Genomic DNA, 18,136 nt, shown 5'->3' with positions numbered 1-18,136 from the left:
ACTGGGCCCCGCTCCCCCACACTGGGCCCCGCTCCCCCACACTGGGCCCCGCTCCCCCACACTGGGCCCGGCTCCCCCACACTTGTCCCCACTCCACCACACTGGGCCCCACTCCCCCACACTGGGCCCCGCTCCCCACACTGGGCCCCGCTCCCCCACACTGGGCCCCGCTCCCCCACACTGGACCCCGCTCCCCCACACTAGGCCCAACTCCCCCACACTGGGCCCAACTCCCCCACACTGGGCCCCACTCCCCCACACTGGGCCCCGCTCACCCACACTGGGCCCGGCTCCCCCACACTGGGCCCAAGTCCCCCACACTGGGCCCAAGTCCCCCACACTGGGCCCAAGTCCCCCACACTGGGCCCAACTCCCCCACACTGGGCCCCACTCACCCACACTGGGCCCGGCTCCCCCACACTGGGCCCAAGTCCCCCACACTGGGCCCAATTCCCCCACACTGGGCCCAAGTCCCCCACACTGGGCCCGGCTCCCCCACACTGGGCCCAACTCCCCCACACTGGGCCCGGCTACCCCACACTGGGCCCAGCTCCCCCACACTGGGCCCAACTCACCCAGACTGGGCCCAACTCCCCCAAACTGGGCCCGGCGCCCCCACACTGGTCCCGGCTCCCCCACACTGGGCCCAACTCCCCCACACTGGGCCCCGCTCCCCCACACTGGGCCCGGCTCCCCCACACTGGGCCCCGCTCCCCCACACTGGACCCCGCTCCCCCACACTCGGCCCAACTCCCCCACACTGGGCCCAACTCCCCCACACTGGGCCCCACTCCCCCACACTGGGCCCCGCTCACCCACACTGGGCCCGGCTCCCCCACACTGGGCCCAAGTCCCCCACACTGGGCCCAAGTCCCCCACACTGGGCCCAAGTCCCCCACACTGGGCCCAGCTCCCCCACACTGGGCCCAACTCCGCAACACTGGGCCCGACTACCCCACACTGGGCCCAGCTCCCCCACACTGGGCCCAACTCCCCCACACTGGGCCCAACTCACGCAGACTGGGCCCAACTCCCCCAAACTGGGCCCGGCTCCCCCACACTGGGCCCGGCTCCCCCACACTGGGCCCAACTCCCCCACACTGGGCCCCGCTCCCCCACACTGGGCCCCGCTCCCCCACACTGGGCCCCGCTCCCCCACACTGGACCCCACTCCCCCACACTAGGCCCAACTCCCCCACACTGGGCCCAACTGCCCCACACTGGGCCCCACTCCCCCACACTGGGCCCCACTCCCCCACACTGGGCACAACTCCGCCACACTGGGCCCAACTCCCCCACACTGGGCCCGGCTCCCCCACACTGGGCCCGACTCCCCCAAACTGGGCCCAACTCCCCCACACTGGACCCGGCTCCCCCACACTCGGCCCGGCTCCGCCGCACTGAGCCCAACTCCCCCAAATTGGGCCCGGCTCCCCCACACTGGGCCCGGCTCCACCGCACTGGGCCCCACTCCCCCACACTGGGCCCGGCTCCTCCACACTGGGCCCAACTCCCCCACACTGGGCCCCGCTCCCCCACACTGGGCCCCGCTCCCCCACACTGGGCCCCGCTCCCCCACACTGGGCCCGGCTCCCCCACACTTGTCCCCACTCCACCACACTTGTCCCCACTCCACCACACTGGGCCCCACTCCCCCACACTGGGCCCCACTCCCCCACACTGGGCCCAACTCCCGCACACTGGGCCCGGCTCCCCCACACTGGGCCCCGCTCCCCCACACTGGGCCCCACTCTCCCACACTGGGCCCGGCTCCCCCACACTGGGCCCCACTCCCCCACACTGGGCCCCACTCACCCACACTGGGCCCGGCTCCCCCACACTGGGCTCAAGTCCCCCACACTGGGCCCAAGTCCCCCACACTGGGCCCAAGTCCCCCACACTGGGCCGGCTCCCCCACACTGGGCCTAACTCCCCCACACTGGGCCCGGCTACCCCACACTGGGCCCAGCTCCCCCACACTGGGCCCAACTCCCCCACACTGGGCCCAACTCACCCAGACTGGGCACAACTCCCCCAAAATGGGCCCGGCTCCCCCACACTGGACCCGGCTCCCCCACACTGGGCCCGGCTCCCCCACACTGGGCCCCTCTCCCCCACACTGGGCCCCACTCCCCCACACTGGGCCCGGCTCCTCCACACTGGGCCCAACTCCCCCACACTGGGCTCCACTCACCCACACTGGGCCCGGCTCCCCCACACTGGGCCCGGCTCCCCCACACTGGGCCCGGCTCCCCCACACTGGGCCCCACTCCCCCACACTAGGCCCCACTCCCCCACACTGGGCCCAACTCCCCCACACTGGGCCCGGCTCCCCCACACTGGGCCCGGCTCCCCCACACTGGTCCCCACTCTCCCACACTGCGCCCCACTCCCCCACACTGGGCCCAACTCCCCCAAACTGGGCCCCGCTCCCCCACACTGGGCCCGTCTCCCCCACACTGGGCCCGGCTCCTCCACACTGGGCCCCGCTCCCCCACACTGGGCCCGGCTCCCGCACACTGGGCCCCACTCCCCCAAACTGGGCCCCGCTTCCCCACACTGGGCCCGGCTCCCCCACACTGGGCCCCACTCCACCACACTGGGCCCCACTCCACCACACTGGGCCCCACTCCCCCACACTCTGCCCCACTCCCCCACACTGGGCCCGGCTCCCCCACACTGGCCCCCGCTCCCCCACACTGGGCCCCGCTCCCCCACACTGGGCCCAACTCCCCCACACTGGGCCCGGCTCCCCCACACTGGGCCCAACTCCCCCACACTGGGCCCCACTCCCCCACACTGGGCCCCACTCCCCCACACTGGGCCCCACTCCCCAACACTGGGCCCCACTCCCCAACACTGGGCCCCACTCCCCCACACTGGGCCCAACTCCCCCACACTGGGCCCAGCTCCCCCACACTGGGCCCGGCTCCCCCACACTGGGCCCCACTCTCCCACACTGCGCCCCACTCCCCCACACTGGGCCCAACTCCCCCAAACTGGGCCCCGCTCCCCCACACTGGGCCCGGCTCCCCCACACTGGGCCCGGCTCCTCCACACTGGGCCCCGCTCCCCCACACTGGGCCCGGCTCCCCCACACTGGGCCCCACTCCCCCACACTGGGCCCCAGTCACCCACACTGGGCCCGGCTCCCCCACACTGGGCCCAAGTCCCCCACACTGGGCCCAAGTGCCCCACACTGGGCCCGGCTCCACCACACTGGGCCCAACTCCCCCGCACTGGGCCCGGCTCCCCCACACTGGGCCCGGCTCCCCCAAACTGGGCCCAACTCCCCCACACTGGACCCGGCTCCCCCACACTGGGCCCGGCTCCGCCGCACTGAGCCCAACTCCCCCAAACTGGGCCCGGCTCCCCCACATTGGGCCCGGCTCCACCGCACTGGGCCCCACTCCCCCACACTGGGCCCGGCTCCTCCGCACTGGGCCCAACTCCCCCACACTGGGCCCCACTCACCCACACTGGGCCCCGCTCCCCCACACTGGGCCCCGCTCCCCCACACTGGTCCCGGCTCCCCCACACTGGGCCCCACTCCACCACACTGGGCCCCACTCCCCCACACTGGGCCCCACTCCCCCACACTGGGCCCAACTCCCCCACACTGGGCCCGGCTCCCCCACACTGGACCCCGCTCCCCCACACTGGGCCCCGCTCTCCCACACTGCGCCCCACTCCCCCACACTGGACCCAACTCCCCCAAACTGGGCCCCGCTCCCCCACACTGGGCCCGGCTCCCCCACACTGGGCCCGGCTCCCCCACACTGGGCCCGGCTCCTCCACACTGGGCCCCGCTCCCCCACACTGGGCCCGGCTCCCCCACACTGGGCCCCACTCCCCCACACTGGGCCCCACTCCCCCACACTGGGCCCCACTCACCCACACTGGGCCCGGCTCCCCCACACTGGGCCCAAGTCCCTCACACTGGGCCCAAGTCCCCCACACTGGGCCCAAGTCCCCCACACTGGGCCCGGCTCCACCACACTGGGCCTAACTCCCCCACACTGGGCCCGGCTACCCCACACTGGGCCCAGCTCCCCCACACTGGGCCCAAGTCCCCCACACTGGGCCCAACTCACCCAGACTGGGCCCAACTCCCCCACACTGGACCCGGCGCCCCCACACTGGTCCCGGCTCCCCCACACTGCGCCCAACTCCCCCACACTGGGCCCCGCTCCCCCACACTGGGCCCGGCTCCCCCACACTGGGCCCCGCTCCCCCACACTGGACCCCGCTCCCCCACACTCGGCCCAACTCCCCCACACTGGGCCCAACTCCCCCACACTGGGCCCCACTCCCCCACACTGGGCCCCGCTCACCCACACTGGGCCCGGCTCCCCCACACTGGGCCCAAGTCCCCCACACTGGGCCCAAGTCCCCCACACTGGGCCCAAGTCCCCCACACTGGGCCCAGCTCCCCCACACTGCGCCCAACTCCGCAACACTGGGCCCGACTACCCCACACTGGGCCCAGCTCCCCCACACTGGGCCCAACTCCCCCACACTGGGCCCAACTCACGCAGACTGGGCCCAACTCCCCCAAACTGGGCCCGGCTCCCCCACACTGGGCCCGGCTCCCCCACACTGGGCCCAACTCCCCCACACTGGGCCCCGCTCCCCCACACTGGGCCCCGCTCCCCCACACTGGGCCCCGCTCCCCCACACTGGGCCCCGCTCCCCCACACTGGACCCCACTCCCCCACACTAGGCCCAACTCCCCCACACTGGGCCCAACTGCCCCACACTGGGCCCCACTCCCCCACACTGGGCCCCACTCCCCCACACTGGGCCCCACTCCCCCACACTGGGCACAACTCCGCCACACTGGGCCCAACTCCCCCACACTGGGCCCGGCTCCCCCACACTGGGCCCGACTCCCCCAAACTGGGCCCAACTCCCCCACACTGGACCCGGCTCCCCCACACTCGGCCCGGCTCCGCCGCACTGAGCCCAACTCCCCCAAATTGGGCCCGGCTCCCCCACACTGGGCCCGGCTCCACCGCACTGGGCCCCACTCCCCCACACTGGGCCCGGCTCCTCCACACTGGGCCCAACTCCCCCACACTGGGCCCCGCACCCCCACACTGGGCCCCGCTCCCCCACACTGGGCCCCGCTCCCCCACACTGGGCCCGGCTCCCCCACACTTGTCCCCACTCCACCACACTGGGCCCCACTCCCCCACACTGGGCGCCACTCCCCCACACTGGGCCCAACTCCCGCACACTGGGCCCGGCTCCCCCACACTGGGCCCCGCTCCCCCACACTGGGCCCCACTCTCCCACACTGGGCCCGGCTCCCCCACACTGGGCCCCACTCCCCCACACTGGGCCCCACTCACCCACACTGGGCCCGGCTCCCCCACACTGGGCTCAAGTCCCCCACACTGGGCCCAAGTCCCCCACACTGGGCCCAAGTCCCCCACACTGGGCCGGCTCCCCCACACTGGGCCTAACTCCCCCACACTGGGCCCGGCTACCCCACACTGGGCCCAGCTCCCCCACACTGGGCCCAACTCCCCCACACTGGGCCCAACTCACCCAGACTGGGCACAACTCCCCCAAAATGGGCCCGGCTCCCCCACACTGGACCCGGCTCCCCCACACTGGGCCCGGCTCCCCCACACTGGGCCCCACTCCCCCACACTGGGCCCCACTCCCCCACACTGGGCCCGGCTCCTCCACACTGGGCCCAACTCCCCCACACTGGGCCCCACTCACCCACACTGGGCCCGGCTCCCCCACACTGGGCCCGGCTCCCCCACACTGGGCCCCACTCCACCACACTGGGCCCCACTCCCCCACACTAGGCCCCACTCCCCCACACTGGGCCCAAATCCCCCACACTGGGCCCAACTCCCCCACACTGGGCCCGGCTCCCCCACACTGGGCCCGACTCCCCCAAACTGGGCCCAACTCCCCCACACTGGACCCGGCTCCCCCACACTCGGCCCGGCTCCGCCGCACTGAGCCCAACTCCCCCAAATTGGGCCCGGCTCCCCCACACTGGGCCCGGCTCCACCGCACTGGGCCCCACTCCCCCACACTGGGCCCGGCTCCTCCACACTGGGCCCAACTCCCCCACACTGGTCCCGGCTCCCCCACACTGGGCCCAACTCCCCCACACTGGGCCCCGCTCCCCCACACTGGGCCCCGCTCCCCCACACTGGGCCCCGCTCCCCCACACTGGACCCCGCTCCCCCACACTAGGCCCAACTCCCCCACACTGGGCCCAACTCCCCCACACTGGGCCCCACTCCCCCACACTGGGCCCCGCTCACCCACACTGGGCCCGGCTCCCCCACACTGGGCCCAAGTCCCCCACACTGGGCCCAAGTCCCCCACACTGGGCCCAAGTCCCCCACACTGGGCCCGGCTCCCCCACACTGGGCCCAACTCCCCCACACTGGGCCCCACTCACCCACACTGGGCCCGGCTCCCCCACACTGGGCCCAAGTCCCCCACACTGGGCCCAATTCCCCCACACTGGGCCCAAGTCCCCCACACTGGGCCCGGCTCCCCCACACTGGGCCCAACTCCCCCACACTGGGCCCGGCTACCCCACACTGGGCCCAGCTCCCCCACACTGGGCCAACTCACCCAGACTGGGCCCAACTCCCCCAAACTGGGCCCGGCGCCCCCACACTGGTCCCGGCTCCCCCACACTGGGCCCAACTCCCCCACACTGGGCCCCGCTCCCCCACACTGGGCCCGGCTCCCCCACACTGGGCCCCGCTCCCCCACACTGGACCCCGCTCCCCCACACTCGGCCCAACTCCCCCACACTGGGCCCAACTCCCCCACACTGGGCCCCACTCCCCCACACTGGGCCCCGCTCACCCACACTGGGCCCGGCTCCCCCACACTGGGCCCAAGTCCCCCACACTGGGCCCAAGTCCCCCACACTGGGCCCAAGTCCCCCACACTGGGCCCAGCTCCCCCACACTGGGCCCAACTCCGCAACACTGGGCCCGACTACCCCACACTGGGCCCAGCTCCCCCACACTGGGCCCAACTCCCCCACACTGGGCCCAACTCACGCAGACTGGGCCCAACTCCCCCAAACTGGGCCCGGCTCCCCCACACTGGGCCCGGCTCCCCCACACTGGGCCCAACTCCCCCACACTGGGCCCCGCTCCCCCACACTGGGCCCCGCTCCCCCACACTGGGCCCCGCTCCCCCACACTGGACCCCACTCCCCCACACTAGGCCCAACTCCCCCACACTGGGCCCAACTGCCCCACACTGGGCCCCACTCCCCCACACTGGGCCCCACTCCCCCACACTGGGCACAACTCCGCCACACTGGGCCCAACTCCCCCACACTGGGCCCGGCTCCCCCACACTGGGCCCGACTCCCCCAAACTGGGCCCAACTCCCCCACACTGGACCCGGCTCCCCCACACTCGGCCCGGCTCCGCCGCACTGAGCCCAACTCCCCCAAATTGGGCCCGGCTCCCCCACACTGGGCCCGGCTCCACCGCACTGGGCCCCACTCCCCCACACTGGGCCCGGCTCCTCCACACTGGGCCCAACTCCCCCACACTGGGCCCCGCTCCCCCACACTGGGCCCCGCTCCCCCACACTGGGCCCCGCTCCCCCACACTGGGCCCGGCTCCCCCACACTTGTCCCCACTCCACCACACTGGGCCCCACTCCCCCACACTGGGCCCCACTCCCCCACACTGGGCCCAACTCCCGCACACTGGGCCCGGCTCCCCCACACTGGGCCCCGCTCCCCCACACTGGGCCCCACTCTCCCACACTGGGCCCGGCTCCCCCACACTGGGCCCCACTCCCCCACACTGGGCCCCACTCACCCACACTGGGCCCGGCTCCCCCACACTGGGCTCAAGTCCCCCACACTGGGCCCAAGTCCCCCACACTGGGCCGGCTCCCCCACACTGGGCCTAACTCCCCCACACTGGGCCCGGCTACCCCACACTGGGCCCAGCTCCCCCACACTGGGCCCAACTCCCCCACACTGGGCCCAACTCACCCAGACTGGGCACAACTCCCCCAAAATGGGCCCGGCTCCCCCACACTGGACCCGGCTCCCCCACACTGGGCCCGGCTCCCCCACACTGGGCCCCTCTCCCCCACACTGGGCCCCACTCCCCCACACTGGGCCCGGCTCCTCCACACTGGGCCCAACTCCCCCACACTGGGCTCCACTCACCCACACTGGGCCCGGCTCCCCCACACTGGGCCCGGCTCCCCCACACTGGGCCCGGCTCCCCCACACTGGGCCCCACTCCCCCACACTAGGCCCCACTCCCCCACACTGGGCCCAACTCCCCCACACTGGGCCCGGCTCCCCCACACTGGGCCCGGCTCCCCCACACTGGTCCCCACTCTCCCACACTGCGCCCCACTCCCCCACACTGGGCCCAACTCCCCCAAACTGGGCCCCGCTCCCCCACACTGGGCCCGTCTCCCCCACACTGGGCCCGGCTCCTCCACACTGGGCCCCGCTCCCCCACACTGGGCCCGGCTCCCGCACACTGGGCCCCACTCCCCCAAACTGGGCCCCGCTTCCCCACACTGGGCCCGGCTCCCCCACACTGGGCCCCACTCCACCACACTGGGCCCCACTCCACCACACTGGGCCCCACTCCCCCACACTCTGCCCCACTCCCCCACACTGGGCCCGGCTCCCCCACACTGGCCCCCGCTCCCCCACACTGGGCCCCGCTCCCCCACACTGGGCCCAACTCCCCCACACTGGGCCCGGCTCCCCCACACTGGGCCCAACTCCCCCACACTGGGCCCCACTCCCCCACACTGGGCCCCACTCCCCCACACTGGGCCCCACTCCCCAACACTGGGCCCCACTCCCCAACACTGGGCCCCACTCCCCCACACTGGGCCCAACTCCCCCACACTGGGCCCAGCTCCCCCACACTGGGCCCGGCTCCCCCACACTGGGCCCCACTCTCCCACACTGCGCCCCACTCCCCCACACTGGGCCCAACTCCCCCAAACTGGGCCCCGCTCCCCCACACTGGGCCCGGCTCCCCCACACTGGGCCCGGCTCCTCCACACTGGGCCCCGCTCCCCCACACTGGGCCCGGCTCCCCCACACTGGGCCCCACTCCCCCACACTGGGCCCCAGTCACCCACACTGGGCCCGGCTCCCCCACACTGGGCCCAAGTCCCCCACACTGGGCCCAAGTGCCCCACACTGGGCCCGGCTCCCCCACACTGGGCCCAACTCCCCCGCACTGGGCCCGGCTCCCCCACACTGGGCCCGGCTCCCCCAAACTGGGCCCAACTCCCCCACACTGGACCCGGCTCCCCCACACTGGGCCCGGCTCCGCCGCACTGAGCCCAACTCCCCCAAATTGGGCCCGGCTCCCCCACATTGGGCCCGGCTCCACCGCACTGGGCCCCACTCCCCCACACTGGGCCCGGCTCCTCCACACTGGGCCCAACTCCCCCACACTGGGCCCCACTCACCCACACTGGGCCCCGCTCCCCCACACTGGGCCCCGCTCCCCCACACTGGTCCCGGCTCCCCCACACTGGGCCCCACTCCACCACACTGGGCCCCACTCCCCCACACTGGGCCCCACTCCCCCACACTGGGCCCAACTCCCCCACACTGGGCCCGGCTCCCCCACACTGGACCCCGCTCCCCCACACTGGGCCCCGCTCTCCCACACTGCGCCCCACTCCCCCACACTGGACCCAACTCCCCCAAACTGGGCCCCGCTCCCCCACACTGGGCCCGGCTCCCCCACACTGGGCCCGGCTCCCCCACACTGGGCCCGGCTCCTCCACACTGGGCCCCGCTCCCCCACACTGGGCCCGGCTCCCCCACACTGGGCCCCACTCCCCCACACTGGGCCCCACTCACCCACACTGGGCCCGGCTCCCCCACACTGGGCCCAAGTCCCTCACACTGGGCCCAAGTCCCCCACACTGGGCCCAAGTCCCCCACACTGGGCCCGGCTCCACCACACTGGGCCTAACTCCCCCACACTGGGCCCGGCTACCCCACACTGGGCCCAGCTCCCCCAAACTGGGCCCCGCTCCCCCACACTGGGCCCGGCTCCCCCACACTGGGCCCGGCTCCCCCACACTGGGCCCGGCTCCTCCACACTGGGCCCCGCTCCCCCACACTGGGCCCGGCTCCCCCACACTGGGCCCCACTCCCCCACACTGGGCCCCACTCACCCACACTGGGCCCGGCTCCCCCACACTGGGCCCAAGTCCCTCACACTGGGCCCAAGTCCCCCACACTGGGCCCAAGTCCCCCACACTGGGCCCGGCTCCACCACACTGGGCCTAACTCCCCCACACTGGGCCCGGCTACCCCACACTGGGCCCAGCTCCCCCACACTGGGCCCAAGTCCCCCACACTGGGCCCAACTCACCCAGACTGGGCCCAACTCCCCCACACTGGACCCGGCGCCCCCACACTGGTCCCGGCTCCCCCACACTGCGCCCAACTCCCCCACACTGGGCCCCGCTCCCCCACACTGGGCCCGGCTCCCCCACACTGGGCCCCGCTCCCCCACACTGGACCCCGCTCCCCCACACTCGGCCCAACTCCCCCACACTGGGCCCAACTCCCCCACACTGGGCCCCACTCCCCCACACTGGGCCCCGCTCACCCACACTGGGCCCGGCTCCCCCACACTGGGCCCAAGTCCCCCACACTGGGCCCAAGTCCCCCACACTGGGCCCAAGTCCCCCACACTGGGCCCAGCTCCCCCACACTGCGCCCAACTCCGCAACACTGGGCCCGACTACCCCACACTGGGCCCAGCTCCCCCACACTGGGCCCAACTCCCCCACACTGGGCCCAACTCACGCAGACTGGGCCCAACTCCCCCAAACTGGGCCCGGCTCCCCCACACTGGGCCCGGCTCCCCCACACTGGGCCCAACTCCCCCACACTGGGCCCCGCTCCCCCACACTGGGCCCCGCTCCCCCACACTGGGCCCCGCTCCCCCACACTGGACCCCACTCCCCCACACTAGGCCCAACTCCCCCACACTGGGCCCAACTGCCCCACACTGGGCCCAACTGCCCCACACTGGGCCCCACTCCCCCACACTGGGCCCCACTCCCCCACACTGGGCCCCACTCCCCCACACTGGGCACAACTCCGCCACACTGGGCCCAACTCCCCCACACTGGGCCCGGCTCCCCCACACTGGGCCCGACTCCCCCAAACTGGGCCCAACTCCCCCACACTGGACCCGGCTCCCCCACACTCGGCCCGGCTCCGCCGCACTGAGCCCAACTCCCCCAAATTGGGCCCGGCTCCCCCACACTGGGCCCGGCTCCACCGCACTGGGCCCCACTCCCCCACACTGGGCCCGGCTCCTCCACACTGGGCCCAACTCCCCCACACTGGGCCCCGCACCCCCACACTGGGCCCCGCTCCCCCACACTGGGCCCCGCTCCCCCACACTGGGCCCGGCTCCCCCACACTTGTCCCCACTCCACCACACTGGGCCCCACTCCCCCACACTGGGCGCCACTCCCCCACACTGGGCCCAACTCCCGCACACTGGGCCCGGCTCCCCCACACTGGGCCCCGCTCCCCCACACTGGGCCCCACTCTCCCACACTGGGCCCGGCTCCCCCACACTGGGCCCCACTCCCCCACACTGGGCCCCACTCACCCACACTGGGCCCGGCTCCCCCACACTGGGCTCAAGTCCCCCACACTGGGCCCAAGTCCCCCACACTGGGCCCAAGTCCCCCACACTGGGCCGGCTCCCCCACACTGGGCCTAACTCCCCCACACTGGGCCCGGCTACCCCACACTGGGCCCAGCTCCCCCACACTGGGCCCAACTCCCCCACACTGGGCCCAACTCACCCAGACTGGGCACAACTCCCCCAAAATGGGCCCGGCTCCCCCACACTGGACCCGGCTCCCCCACACTGGGCCCGGCTCCCCCACACTGGGCCCCACTCCCCCACACTGGGCCCCACTCCCCCACACTGGGCCCGGCTCCTCCACACTGGGCCCAACTCCCCCACACTGGGCCCCACTCACCCACACTGGGCCCGGCTCCCCCACACTGGGCCCGGCTCCCCCACACTGGGCCCCACTCCACCACACTGGGCCCCACTCCCCCACACTAGGCCCCACTCCCCCACACTGGGCCCAAATCCCCCACACTGGGCCCAACTCCCCCACACTGGGCCCGGCTCCCCCACACTGGGCCCGACTCCCCCAAACTGGGCCCAACTCCCCCACACTGGACCCGGCTCCCCCACACTCGGCCCGGCTCCGCCGCACTGAGCCCAACTCCCCCAAATTGGGCCCGGCTCCCCCACACTGGGCCCGGCTCCACCGCACTGGGCCCCACTCCCCCACACTGGGCCCGGCTCCTCCACACTGGGCCCAACTCCCCCACACTGGTCCCGGCTCCCCCACACTGGGCCCAACTCCCCCACACTGGGCCCCGCTCCCCCACACTGGGCCCCGCTCCCCCACACTGGGCCCCGCTCCCCCACACTGGACCCCGCTCCCCCACACTAGGCCCAACTCCCCCACACTGGGCCCAACTCCCCCACACTGGGCCCCACTCCCCCACACTGGGCCCCGCTCACCCACACTGGGCCCGGCTCCCCCACACTGGGCCCAAGTCCCCCACACTGGGCCCAAGTCCCCCACACTGGGCCCAAGTCCCCCACACTGGGCCCGGCTCCCCCACACTGGGCCCAACTCCCCCACACTGGGCCCCACTCACCCACACTGGGCCCGGCTCCCCCACACTGGGCCCAAGTCCCCCACACTGGGCCCAATTCCCCCACACTGGGCCCAAGTCCCCCACACTGGGCCCGGCTCCCCCACACTGGGCCCAACTCCCCCACACTGGGCCCGGCTACCCCACACTGGGCCCAGCTCCCCCACACTGGGCCAACTCACCCAGACTGGGCCCAACTCCCCCAAACTGGGCCCGGCGCCCCCACACTGGTCCCGGCTCCCCCACACTGGGCCCAACTCCCCCACACTGGGCCCCGCTCCCCCACACTGGGCCCGGCTGCCCCACACTGGGCCCCGCTCCCCCACACTGGACCCCGCTCCCCCACACTCGGCCCAACTCCCCCACACTGGGCCCAACTCCCCCACACTGGGCCCCACTCCCCCACACTGGGCCCCGCTCACCCACACTGGGCCCGGCTCCCCCACACTGGGCCCAAGTCCCCCACACTGGGCCCAAGTCCCCCACACTGGGCCCAAGTCCCCCACACTGGGCCCAGCTCCCCCACACTGGGCCCAACTCCGCAACACTGGGCCCGACTACCCCACACTGGGCCCAGCTCCCCCACACTGGGCCCAACTCCCCCACACTGGGCCCAACTCACGCAGACTGGGCCCAACTCCCCCAAACTGGGCCCGGCTCCCCCACACTGGGCCCGGCTCCCCCACACTGGGCCCAACTCCCCCACACTGGGCCCCGCTCCCCCACACTGGGCCCCGCTCCCCCACACTGGGCCCCGCTCCCCCACACTGGGCCCCGCTCCCCCACACTGGACCCCACTCCCCCACACTAGGCCCAACTCCCCCACACTGGGCCCAACTGCCCCACACTGGGCCCCACTCCCCCACACTGGGCCCCACTCCCCCACACTGGGCACAACTCCGCCACACTGGGCCCAACTCCCCCACACTGGGCCCGGCTCCCCCACACTGGGCCCGACTCCCCCAAACTGGGCCCAACTCCCCCACACTGGACCCGGCTCCCCCACACTCGGCCCGGCTCCGCCGCACTGAGCCCAACTCCCCCAAATTGGGCCCGGCTCCCCCACACTGGGCCCGGCTCCACCGCACTGGGCCCCACTCCCCCACACTGGGCCCGGCTCCTCCACACTGGGCCCAACTCCCCCACACTGGGCCCCGCTCCCCCACACTGGGCCCCGCTCCCCCACACTGGGCCCCGCTCCCCCACACTGGGCCCGGCTCCCCCACACTTGTCCCCACTCCACCACACTGGGCCCCACTCCCCCACACTGGGCCCCACTCCCCCACACTGGGCCCAACTCCCGCACACTGGGCCCGGCTCCCCCACACTGGGCCCCGCTCCCCCACACTGGGCCCCGCTCCCCCACACTGGGCCCGGCTCCCCCACACTGGGCCCCACTCCCCCACACTGGGCCCCACTCACCCACACTGGGCCCGGCTCCCCCACACTGGGCTCAAGTCCCCCACACTGGGCCCAAGTCCCCCACACTGGGCCCAAGTCCCCCACACTGGGCCCAAGTCCCCCACACTGGGCCGGCTCCCCCACACTGGGCCTAACTCCCCCACACTGGGCCCGGCTACCCCACACTGGGCCCAGCTCCCCCACACTGGGCCCAACTCCCCCACACTGGGCCCAACTCACCCAGACTGGGCACAACTCCCCCAAAATGGGCCCGGCTCCCCCACACTGGACCCGGCTCCCCCACACTGGGCCCGGCTCCCCCACACTGGGCCCCTCTCCCCCACACTGGGCCCCACTCCCCCACACTGGGCCCGGCTCCTCCACACTGGGCCCAACTCCCCCACACTGGGCTCCACTCACCCACACTGGGCCCGGCTCCCCCACACTGGGCCCGGCTCCCCCACACTGGGCCCGGCTCCCCCACACTGGGCCCCACTCCCCCACACTAGGCCCCACTCCCCCACACTGGGCCCAACTCCCCCACACTGGGCCCGGCTCCCCCACAGTGGGCCCGGCTCCCCCACACTGGTCCCCACTCCCCCACACTGGGCCCAACTCCCCCAAACTGGGCCCCGCTCCCCCACACTGGGCCCGTCTCCCCCACACTGGGCCCGGCTCCTCCACACTGGGCCCGGCTCCTCCACACTGGGCCCCGCTCCCCCACACTGGGCCCGGCTCCCGCACACTGGGCCCCACTCCCCCAAACTGGGCCCCGCTTCCCCACACTGGGCCCGGCTCCCCCACACTGGGCCCCACTCCACCACACTGGGCCCCACTCCACCACACTGGGCCCCACTCCCCCACACTCTGCCCCACTCCCCCACACTGGGCCCGGCTCCCCCACACTGGCCCCCGCTCCCCCACACTGGGCCCCGCTCCCCCACACTGGGCCCAACTCCCCCACACTGGGCCCGGCTCCCCCACACTGGGCCCAACTCCCCCACACTGGGCCCCACTCCCCCACACTGGGCCCCACTCCCCCACACTGGGCCCCACTCCCCAACACTGGGCCCCACTCCCCCACACTGGGCCCAACTCCCCCACACTGGGCCCAGCTCCCCCACACTGGGCCCGGCTCCCCCACACTGGGCCCCACTCTCCCACACTGCGCCCCACTCCCCCACACTGGGCCCAACTCCCCCAAACTGGGCCCCGCTCCCCCACACTGGGCCCCGCTCCCCCACACTGGGCCCGGCTCCCCCACACTGGGCCCCACTCCCCCACACTGGGCCCCAGTCACCCACACTGGGCCCGGCTCCCCCACACTGGGCCCAAGTCCCCCACACTGGGCCCAAGTGCCCCACACTGGGCCCGGCTCCCCCACACTGGGCCCAACTCCCCCGCACTGGGCCCGGCTCCCCCACACTGGGCCCGGCTCCCCCAAACTGGGCCCAACTCCCCCACACTGGACCCGGCTCCCCCACACTGGGCCCGGCTCCGCCGCACTGAGCCCAACTCCCCCAAATTGGGCCCGGCTCCCCCACATTGGGCCCGGCTCCACCGCACTGGGCCCCACTCCCCCACACTGGGCCCGGCTCCTCCACACTGGGCCCAACTCCCCCACACTGGGCCCCACTCACCCACACTGGGCCCCGCTCCCCCACACTGGGCCCCGCTCCCCCACACTGGTCCCGGCTCCCCCACACTGGGCCCCACTCCACCACACTGGGCCCCACTCCCCCACACTGGGCCCCACTCCCCCACACTGGGCCCAACTCCCCCACACTGGGCCCGGCTCCCCCACACTGGGCCCCGCTCCCCCACACTGGGCCCCGCTCTCCCACACTGCGCCCCACTCCCCCACACTGGACCCAACTCCCCCAAACTGGGCCCCGCTCCCCCACACTGGGCCCGGCTCCCCCACACTGGGCCCGGCTCCCCCACACTGGGCCCGGCTCCTCCACACTGGGCCCCGCTCCCCCACACTGGGCCCGGCTCCCCCACACTGGGCCCCACTCCCCCACACTGGGCCCCACTCACCCACACTGGGCCCGGCTCCCCCACACTGGGCCCAAGTCCCTCACACTGGGCCCAAGTCCCCCACACTGGGCCCAAGTCCCCCACACTGGGCCCGGCTCCACCACACTGGGCCTAACTCCCCCACACTGGGCCCGGCTACCCCACACTGGGCCCAGCTCCCCCACACTGGGCCCAACTCCCCCACACTGGGCCCAACTCACCCAGACTGGGCCCAACTCCCCCAGACTGGGCCCGGCTCCCCCACACTGGGCCCGGCTCCCCCACACTGGGCACGGCTCCCCCACACTGGGCACGGCTCCCCCACACTGGGCCCCACTCCCCCACACTGGGCCCGGCTCCTCCACACTGGGCCCAACTCCCCCACACTGGGCCCCACTCACCCACACTGGGCCCCGCTCCCCCACACTGGGCCCCGCTCCCCCACACTGGGCCCGGCTCCCCCACACTGGGCCCCACTCCACCACACTGGGCCCCACTCCCCCACACTGGGCCCCACTCCCCCACACTGGGCCCAACTCCCCCACACTGGGCCCGGCTCCCCCACACTGGGCGCGGCTCCCCCACACTGGGCCCAACTCCCCCAAACTGGGCCCCGCTCCCCCACACTGGGCCCGGTTCACCCACACTGGGCCCGGCTCCTCCACACTGGGCCCCGCTCCCCCACACTGGGCCCGGCTCCCCCACACTGGGCCCCAGTCCCCCACACTGGGCCCCACTCACCCACACTGTGCCCGGCTCCCCCACACTGGGCCCAAGTCCCCCACACTGGGCCCAAGTCCCCCACACTGGGCCCAAGTCCCCCACACTGGGCCCGGCTCCCCCACACTGGGCCCAACTCCCCCACACTGGGCCCGGCTACCCCACACTGGGCCCAGCTCCCCCACACTGGGCCCAACTCCCCCACACTGAGCCCAACTCACCCAGACTGGGCCCAACTCCCCCAAACTGGGCCCGGCTCCCCCACACTGGGCCCAGCTCCCCCACACTGGGCCCGGCTCCCCCACACTGGGCCCGGCTCCCCCACACTGGGCTCGGCTCCCCCACACTGGGCCCAACTCCCCCACACTGGGCCCCGCTCCCCCACACTGGGCCCCGCTCCCCCACACTGGGCCCCGCTCCCCCACACTGGGCCCCGCTCCCCCACACTGGACCCCACTCCCCCACACTCGGCCCAACTCCCCCACACTGGGCCAAACTCCCCCACACTGGGCCCCACTCCTCCACACTGGGCCCCACTCCCCCACACTGGGCACAACTCCCCCACACTGGGCCCAACTCCCCCACACTGGGCCCGGCTCCCCCACACTGGGCCCGGCTCCCCCAAACTGGGCCGAACTCCCCCACACTGGACCCGGCTCCCCCATACTGGGCCCGGCTCCGCCACACTGAGCCCAACTCCCCCAAATTGGGCCCGGCTCCCCCACACTGGGCCCGGCTCCACCGCACTGGGCCCCACTCCTCCACACTGGGCCCGGCTCCTCCACACTGGGCCCAACTCCCCCACACTGGGCCCCGCTCACCCACACTGGGCCCGGCTCCCCTACACTGGGCCCAACTCCCCCACACTGGGCCCGGCTCCCCCACACTGGGCCCAACTCCCCCACACTGGGCCCCACTCCCCCACACTGGGCCCGGCTCCCCCACACTGGGCCCGGCTCCCCCACACTGGGCCAGGCTCCCCCACACTGGGCCAGGCTCCCCCACACTGGGCCCCACTCCCCCACACTGCGCCCCACTCCCCCACACTGGGCCCAACTCCCCCAAACTGGGCCCCGCTCCCCCACACTGGGCCCGGCTCCCCCACACTGGGCCCGGCTCCTCCACACTGGGCCCCGCTCCACCACACTGGGCCCGGCTCTCCCACACTGGGCCCCATCCCCCCATACTGGGCCCGGCTCCCCCACACTCGGCCCAACTCCCTCACCTGGGCCCGGCTCCCCCACACTGGGCCCGGCTCCCCCACACTGG

Source organism: Pristiophorus japonicus, chromosome 11 (genome assembly GCF_044704955.1).
Source record: "Pristiophorus japonicus isolate sPriJap1 chromosome 11, sPriJap1.hap1, whole genome shotgun sequence".
In the NCBI taxonomy this organism is placed as follows: Eukaryota; Metazoa; Chordata; class Chondrichthyes; family Pristiophoridae; genus Pristiophorus; species Pristiophorus japonicus.
The sequence above is the reverse complement of the archived record's forward strand: the minus strand, read 5'-3'. Positions refer to the sequence as shown.